The sequence below is a fragment of the Corvus moneduloides genome, chromosome 5 (genome assembly GCF_009650955.1).
Source record: "Corvus moneduloides isolate bCorMon1 chromosome 5, bCorMon1.pri, whole genome shotgun sequence".
In the NCBI taxonomy this organism is placed as follows: Eukaryota; Metazoa; Chordata; class Aves; order Passeriformes; family Corvidae; genus Corvus; species Corvus moneduloides.
The window spans coordinates 57329587-57339309 of record NC_045480.1 but is presented as its reverse complement, the minus strand read 5'-3'; positions in this window follow the sequence as shown (position 1 = coordinate 57339309).

Genomic DNA, 9723 nt, shown 5'->3' with positions numbered 1-9723 from the left:
CCGTCCTTCCCTCGCTCTGTCCCTCCCTCGGCCGTGCGGGGGCTGCGGGGCGCCGGGCTGTCCCCCGCCCAGGGAAGGGCAGCGATGCGGGGCGTGGGGAGCCGCCGGTGCCGTGAGGCAGGGAGGCGGCAGCCCCGTCCCAGGTGGGCGGGACAAGCTGGGCTCCTCAATGCACCCCACCTGGCAGAGAGGTAAATGCAGGGCCCAGCTCAGCTCGGGCCACGTCCACAAGCGTTTGTCCTGCTTGCTTTCCGCTGCCCTGTGGATGGGTCTTGAAGTCGCTGTCGGGCACACAGCTGCAGAAGTCCTGCAGCTCTTGTTCTCTCAAACTGACCCTCAAACACCACTGCACAGTCCTGCAAGGAGCTTGCTCATGTCCTAGGATATATCCTCACTCAGGCTCGCCTCAGAGTGCAGCATTGCCTGTGTTCAGCACTGACTCTTGGTGGAGTACAGGTTTCACAAGGGCCATTCTCTCCTAGCACATGCCTTTATGTTGATTCAAAACGTCTGTATTCAGGGCTTGTTTACCCAAACAGCCTGACAAACCAGGGATGAAAGGATTTTACAACAGGCGAAGAGCTGCATGCACACCTCTCCTATGGATGCTGTCAAGAAGACTTGGTCTAATGCCAACCTGTAGCCTCTAGGACACTGTCTCTCCAATTTTCTTTTCTGCAATTGCCCCCTCCTTTTGGGATGGCCTATTTATAAATCTTCCTTTGGTTTCAATAGATCTCAGGGTTTCACAGTCACTGTCCATGTCTGGGATGAAGCAGCTCACATAAATTCTAATGGGACCCGCCCACAAAAGAAAAAAATATAAATAAATGTTGCTCACATACATTTCTCTACTCAGTACCTCAAACCAGAAATGTTATAGTGATCAGCAAAGCATGTGATGAGAAAACTTGTCCCAGCAACTCCTTACACTCTGCAAGTGAGCTGCTCTGGGTTGCAGCAACTCACTCGGATTCCCTGAGGCAGTTTGTCAGCACCCTCTTCTCGTGTTGCAAAGTTCATAAGAAATGCAGCCAGGAATCCAGAGACTGCTCCCTGTTTATGGTACACCAGGGCTGTGGGGTCTTGCTCTTTGCTGGTAAAGTGTAAAAGGTAATGGGTACAGCAGGGAATTCACCTCCCAGGAGCCTTTGGAGAGCAGCATTCCAGACTCGAAAGCAGGCACTGCAGGACTGAGGTCAGCTGCAGGGCACTGTCTGGAGGGCCTCATACCTGCCTGGGCAGGTCCAGCTGTCACACCTCTTCTAAAAATTCCTTAGATGTATTACAGAGCCTTCTTTTGCCTTCAGAACTTGTTTCAGGGTAGAAATACGTTTGGATTAAATTAGGGATGCTTCGGTCAAGCTAGATTAGAACGTCATTTGATACAAGTTATCTCGAGAATTTGGAAAGCTTGCAACTTATTTTTGTTTTATTGTGAAAGAAAAACTGTGCAATCATATCACACAAGGCCTTTATTCTATAATACCCACTGTCTTATCTGCAAACTGCAGGGGCAGCAGTAAACCTATGAAGCACAACAGGGGTGGCCTGCTGTTAATCCTTTCCATTTGTACTGCTGTCTCAGTGAGAAACAGATGAGACATTTATTGCCATGAAGTCTCGAGGAGCAGATGCTTGAAAAGATGGGGATTCAGACTGCACCTTTCTGCTGCTTTCATGTTTTGTAGCAGAATAAAATTGATGGCGTTAAATGTTGCTTGGTTGGTGTTTGGGCTTTTGTTTGTTTTTTGTTTTGGTTTTTTTTTTTATAGAAATCAAACAAGGATTAGAAAATAACAGTGCTTCTGCTTCTTTCATGCCTTGGGAAATATTTCTTTATTTTAGGAATTTTGCTCTTAATTTTGTGACTAGCCTATTAAATCAGTAATCTAGAAGATGGACTTCAACCTGAAACACGACACAGTCTCGCTTGCCCACTGTACTTCCAGAAAGAGTGTTTTGTTTGGGGTTGATCCCTTCTTCCCTTCCACCTCAAACAGCAGTCTTTTTACTGTGGGTGTGAGGTTGTTTTTGTGGTTTTGGCTCATCTAGTACCATAATTAAAAATCAAACAATCAGAAAAACATTGTTTGAAACCTAAAGCACATCAATTATCTAAGCTCCACTGCTGTCAAGGAAAAAAAAAAAAAAAGCAAGCATGTTTTGTTTGCTAAAATGTATAAATAGTGAAAGGCTCCGGTAGTTGTCATGCTGGCTTTGTGGATTTGTCACCCAGCACCCCTTTCTGCACAGAACTGTAAATAAATACCTCAAGTCTGTGTGTGAATTGGCCTCTTGCACACTGGGTGAGAGAACCATTTTTGGGACAACACCCTTGGCGAGAGGCGGTGCTGCAGTCCTGGCTTGAGGCCGGGATCACAACAGTGGTTGCTCAGAAGGCAGCAGATAACAAGTGAGATCCTGCTTTTCTTTCTGTCCCCGCTTGCCAAAAAAAATCCTCCTCCTCAGCCTTGTGGGAAAAACAGCTTCTCATCCCGCTAAAATGATCACTGGGCAAAGTTCACCACATTTTACTGCCTCTCTTTAAAACTGACTGACAGGTTGAATGTTGCTAGGATGTCTTGAGCAGCCTCTGTATGCAGATAAGATAACAAAGATTATGGCATACGAGAGAGGGACTGTATGAGGGAAATGGCATTGCTTCTTAATTCCCAAACAGAAACCAGTCTTTTAATTACATGAAATAATGGATATTTATTTGCCATCTTCTCCCCAAATAATAAATAAGCCGTTGAACACTGCCTTATTCAGTGTCAGTTCACTCACCAGCCCTCCACTTGGCCATAACTTCCTCTTGCCAAGATACTCTAACACCTGAAAAGGAAAGCATAGCAAAAGCACATCTGGCACTTCAATTGCCCCAAACCCTCAGTTCCACCACTCTCACTCCATTTGACAAAGGATGAATACACTGGAGCAGTGAAAGATCCTGGAAAGAAGAGAAATGCCTCAGAGCTTCTGGCACAGATAATTTTGCCACCTTTGCTGTCTTCTTCTTTTTCATTTCATTGAGAGCAAGCACCAAACCACAGAACTACTCATTGCCCATCTTCACAAGACACGGAGCATCATCCCAAGGTCAGCTCAGGTATGGACTGTGAATGTGTACAGTACTGGTAGCGCCCTTTATGCTGGCCTTCTACATCCTGAGTCTAGAACAGCTCTCACTTGCTGTCCTCCCACACCACAGATGAAGAACTTCTCAAAAGCAAAAAGGAATACAAATTGTGGATACCCATTACACCAAAAATTATGCAAACTCATAAGGCTTTAAATGGAAAGAAATACAGTAGTTTTTTTACTCTGGTATTAGGATTCAATTGAGACCTAGCACACTTGAAAAGACACTAATTTTCTTCTAGTTCAGCTATCACATTTCACAGCATCTTGTTTTTTTGGTTACTTTTTGCATGCAAACATTTTCTGGCTTTGACCCAGGTCTCATCTTTACATTGAAAAATTCTCCTGTGGGACTCTCTGTCAAGTTGGAAGTTTGAGCAGCCAGGTTAAATAGCCACAGCAGTGCTTCTGAGCACTTCCTTTTCCTGCCCACTCTCCAAAGAGATCCATCTCAGTTCAGCATCACTGGTGGTGGGAATATAGTCCTGGACTGTGGAACGAAAGCTCACCAGGAGGGCCTGAGGATCATCCCTGCCTCGAGGGTGTCTAGGCCTGGAAATAAACCCTTTCAGCTCCCTTTGGACTTTCCCTCCCTGCCACTTTGGTCTCTTTGCATTTCTTTTTCCAGCTGCTCATCTCAGTGCTGCATTTCAGTTTTCTGTTGGGTGCAGACATCTGGTGGTTGAGCTGGTGATGGCAGCTGAACAAGGGAAGCCAAAAAAATGAGGGGTGCAGGGTCTTTTTTTTCTTACGCTGTGGCCTAGTGATAAGAAAAACAAGTTCTGATATGCAGCAGAGATTTACTTTCAGTTTTGTTCCCCTTCTACCTTGCCACTCATTTTCTCCCCTCATCAAGCCTCAGGACTTGCTGCACCTGGGTGTTTAGAAGAAAGGGCAGACTGTGCCCAACAGATTGCAAGTCACTCCTGCAATGCAAGTGTGCTCAGAGCTGGAAAGGAGGCTTTTCCAGCAGTGCAAGTGACACCTCTCAAGCAATATCTGGTACCCAGATGCTCCACAGGGCAAAGAATGGCTTCAGCCAGTCCTGCCAACTGCAGATAACGGCACCTCACTCCTCCCTGAGACAGCCAGGAGCAGTTGGCAGCAGGAGTATTTCCAGACAATGTGTGTGGTCCTTCCTGGACCACCTCCATCTGCCTGCAGCCTCCTGTCTTTCTTCTTCTTAGATACATTTTGTGTATGCTTTGGCTGTGCAGCCCAAAAGGGGAAAGAGTTACACATCGCTTTGTTTTACTATGTGCTGAAGAACTGCTTATGCAAGACACAGATCCTTCAGTGTACGACGCATCTGGAAGGGTATTCAAGCTCTCCCACTGAGATACTGTGCAGGTAGGACACATATGGAGAGTATTCTGTAAATTGAAAGAAATATGTAGGGTCAAGGACTACTCCATACTGCATCTGCTAAAGGTGGGATCAACCCTAATCTTACCTTTTCCAGGAAGCACAGCAAAGAGTGAGATCACTTCACCTGAGAGGAGATGAACAAAGTGCGGGAGGTGCCTGGTTCTTTCCAGTGCCTTAAACTACATGTGCAACACCCTGGCTTCTAAGTGTGACATCGGGTGAGTCTCACTATACAAAGCTCTTTTGCCCAAAGAGTCCAAGGCAAATGTAACTTGATACAAAAGACTGATCTCAAGAATGAGAAGATACTCCCTACCTCTGGCTCTGGTCTGTCTCTATCTCTGTTCAGTGTTTCTTTGAAACTTAATGTGTTTCCAAGACAAGTCATTTCCTCAACTTCAGATGATTATTTTCATGACATTTTGTTTTCAGATGTTTGTAGCTGGAAAGGCAGGAGCCAGCCTGTTGCCATGAGCTTGTTTACATCATATAATTTGTTCTACAATCAAGTAAATTCCAAATTGTAAACTAGATGACTCATCTGCTTACAGGAGGCTGTGGAAGCAATGCGATATCACACTGATACATGAATGTGAAAGCAGCAAGAATGTGATTCAGATTAACATGGTGAGAGACAGCACTTAGAACTGATGTTTTTGCATTTGACCAATGACAAGGTTGGGAGAAAGGGGAGAGAGGGAGAATAAATTTATCCAAAACCATTTTAATATGCTCATTGGGTTCATTCTCCAAGTACTTGAACATTTGTTTCCAAAAAGTAAATATGTGGATAATGGCAGGCTTGCTGCTTTTTTCTTTAAAAAAACCTAGAGCTCTTTTTGGGTTTGCATCTCTCCTGCAGTTACAGGAAAAAAAAGGAATTACAAGAGAAAATTTATGTATATATACCACATATGGCCAATCCCAAGAGAAACATTTCAATGAGTGCAATTTCAATGAGTGCAAAATTACTGGGGGGAAACTGATCACAGTCTTGATGCTTTTTTTTTTTTTTTCATTTCACATTTTACTTTGCCCCCATCTCAAAATAACTGAACACTTTTCAGTCGGGCATTAAGCAAGATAACATCTGTGCTGAATCTCATTTCCTTTACTCCAAAGAAACCAGCTTTCCAGGTGGTGCAAAACAGGATGCAGTGCCCTACCTGAATTGCTGCTTGCTTTTAGTGTTATTCCAATTAAAATGTACCTATTCCAAGGAAAAAACTCAGAGAAATGAGGTTGTGTAGGAAATATGCCCCAGTAAAATTCATTATGATGCTTAATTCCCATTGGCTTCACACCCCATGCCAGCAGAAGTTGAAGAGTACGCAGAAAAAGCAGTTGCTGGTTGCTGCCTATGGTCATAATCTAAACACATTTCTTCTTGGGAACCTTCACTCTGAATTTCCTCATCCCATCCCACTGGTATCTCCGGATTTGTTCCATTTGTATCACAAGAGGGCACCCTGAGTCAGACTGAAGTTTCCCATCCACATCTTGAAAGGCAAAAGCTGAAGCCAGGAAAGTCCTTGGACTGAAATGGGCTTTCGGGGAGAGGGGCACTGCAGAAAGAGCCACCAGGGAACAGCAGTTGCACCTGCAGTGTCAGTGTCCTCTCTTTGGGTGGGAGGGATAAACACTCACTCTCCTCTCCTCCACTAGGAAGAGGACCCCTGCAATTTTAAAAACTGAATTCAAAAGTAGCAGACTACAAATAAGGGCTTTAAACAAAATAACCACGTAACATTTGACTGAAAATACTCTCTCAGTAGTGCTGGAGATAACTGAAGTGCCTTCTTCCCTTCTTTTTACTGAAAACCAGCTATATACTGATATACCAACTGATACTCTTCACAAGACATTGTGTAACTATGACTTCCCAAGGCAGTTAATAAAAACGAAAGAGTTTTCTTCTCTGAGAAGAAAAGCAGCATTTAAATAATCCAATCAAGTATGCTACTATTATACGAAATGAAATTTGTATAGACGAATAAATAGACTTAAATAAATTCCCACTTCACTTCTAAAGGTGGTGACTGACTGTTTCTTAAATATAACAAGAACCTAACAGCACATCAACAGAGGTTGTACTGTGTCCTAAAAATCTGCATTATGAAATCAACCACTTGGGATGAATGTGAATTTGATTTTGTAGGAGGAAAGGAAAATTCTGTATCTGTTACAAAATGAACACTGTGATGCACTGTTCTCATATACTTAACCTGTTTCTTGAAACTTAATCTAATAATGACATACCCTGTGAATGTTGCTCTAGAATATATTTTCATTAATCTTTTGTGAAATACAGCTCAACATGTACTGCAGTTTTAAATTTTCACTGAACCTGTTGAAACATTCACAGATCAGGCCTCCTTAATGCTCAGTCCTTCAAATTCAGATTGGATCTTCAAATGAGACTTGTTCTCTGTGAGGTTGCTTGAGTATGTAATGCTGTAAGTACTTTTTTATGGGGGACAAACAGCCTCTGAATACTAACTCTGCTTGTTATCAAACGGAGTCACACAGGGATCAAGGAGCATCACCTGCTACTTCCTCTAGGCCTGATCCTGAACTGCTAAACAGAAAGTAGTACATGTTTGCTCAAACAGAAATTAAGGAAAAACATCAGAGTAGATTGTTACCTTAGCAACAGCAGTAGGAAGAAACACGTTGTATATAGCCCAATACTACTTTTACCTCATGTTTCACATGCAGTTTTTCTAAACTTTTCTTACTAATTGCTCAAATTTTACATAAACTTCTGCTGTCATACTACTAGGTTACTCTTGTTGACATTGGATGTTATCTTCTCTTAAGCCTGGTAGCAGATACAGCACACTTCTGACTCCCTTTACAAGAGAGTCACCATGGTTTTTCTGAGTGGAGCTTTTCAGGCAGCAAACCTGAAATTCAACATATGCATGTCAAACAAACTACTGTAACTTTTATTGCTTGCACTTCTTCCTATCCAATACTGCTGGCCACAGTTACATGATATGCCTCAGGAAAGGGGTGCCAACCAATTTCTTACCAGATTCTCTTTTCTGTTACTCCATAGATCCTCTTCTAACTTTTTTAATGGAAAAAGCAGAATTCAACTCTCTGAATAGTCTGGAGAAGAAAAGGACAAGGGAAAGTCTAACTCCTTCTGAAATAGCTTTCTCCCAGCCCTAATTATTTCTGACTTCCTACATACAACCTTCTCCCAAAAAAAACTCATTTAAAAAGCAGTGAGGCATCCCACATTTAAATGCTACTGAGTTGTCAGATAATAAGGACTGGTTAATGCTAGGAAAGTTATTTAATCTTTTGACCACTAGGCCAGACTTGGGGGCCTGCAGAGGATCCTGCTGTAATACCAACAGATATTTTGCTTGGTTTATTGGTCTCTGGAATACACTGGCTCCAGATGATGCTTTCCCCTGAAGCTGGAAGTCCACCTAAAAACTATTTCCCCTTCCAGGCTCTGGACTTCACAATGCAGGGGAGAAAAGCACTAAAAGAAAGGAGATAATCCAGCCTCATGGGGTCCTTGGCACTCAGACTCCTTTGGCTATATAAATAACTGATGAAAAACAGCTGCTTTATTCACATTATCTTTTGCATTTTTCTTCCTGAAAAGTAATCTCCATGAAAGGATGACACCATATTTACTTGGCTTATAGTGGGACATCCTTTTGGGTCACACTGTAGCTAAGACTTTCTAATAAAGGAGAAGGAAAAAAGTCATATTCCACAAGAGCTTTATGCAGAACAGTGTAATGACAATGAAGTGTCAGTGGCCATCAAATGATGCCCTTGTTGGCATGAAACTCTCACTTCTAAGTTTACTGAACTTGATCAGTTCTTTGAGTGTTGAAATGTCAGCTTAGCACATACCTTCCCTTTATGCAGGAAAAATCTGCTACCGAGATTAGACAGAGGAGCTGAGAGAAAAACCAGACATTGGTGCACTACAAAAGGATTATTCTTACTATTCTTCCAGCAAAAATACTGCAGGAAGCCCACAAAAGAGCATACTACACACAACTAGTAAGGAATGACAGGGACTATTCCCTAGAATAACAGAAGTCTTGGAAAATGAATAGTGTTTTGCCCACTAGCTTATTTGTGTATTTTAGTGCTGGATCAATGTCTTGGGGTGACCTTATGATGTGTATCCCATATCGCTGCCTATGCCCAGAAATTAATTTCTGTGTCTTTCTATGCCTCTAAACTGAGCCTGAGAGGGGGAAGGAAAAAACTGAGCAAAACTTTTTCAAAGCAGTTTGCAGCTTGTTCAAGGTCACACAGAGATAGCAGGTTTTTTTTTCCCCAGCTGCGGCAGGGGAGCGAGGAAGCACCCAGCATGCTGCTTTCCAGTCAGCTTTTGGCCAGTTGTTTCAGTTTCTTGTTCTCCGGAGAGATACTGAGAGTTGGACTTTGTTTTTCCTTCCCTGGAACTCCGGATTTTCTCCCTTTTCTACTGGGCTGCTTTCAACCTCAGAGCACATCGGGATGACTTTCCATCGGGCACAGAGGGCCTGGCCCTGGGCCAAGCCCCAGCTCCAAGGAGACCAAAGGGAGGACTCGAACACTTTCCCAGGTTTTTCCTCCACAGCGAGAGATTTTATTATTGAGCATTATTTTCCTTTTCCCGTGTGTTTGGTAAATAAATAGTTTTATCTCCTTCACTTTCCTTCGAGGAAGATTTATTTTTTCCCGAACCTGGGGGGGGGGGAAGGGGTGGTTGTGCCTTCTCTCAGAGGATATATTTCTAAATTTGGCCAAACTGAAACAATCAAGTACCAGTTTTAGCTCTGTCAAGAACAGTCTGTCTGGGCAGGTTGACAAAAAAACAACACAAATGCAAAATACCCGTGTGGATGTAAAGGTTCTTACTTGTTCTTTTAGACATGACAGTTGTAAATAGGCTCTTGCACACTTTTGCATTCATCTGACTGTTCATGATGATGGTATGGAGATTTTTCCAAATAGGAGGTCAGGGAAACACCTGGATGGTAAGGACAGGTATTGATCTTGCGGGCTTAGCCAGACATCTATAGACTCTTTTGAAGAAGTTGGTTCACATGTGTCTGTAAGAGGCAGAGTTTTTGTCTCTGTACCATGAGAAGAAAGTGCACCACAAAGAAATACACAATGTTTGACCCATTTGTACAGGACACTTCGGTGTTGCCTCTGCCTCCATTAAGCACTGAGCATCTGTCA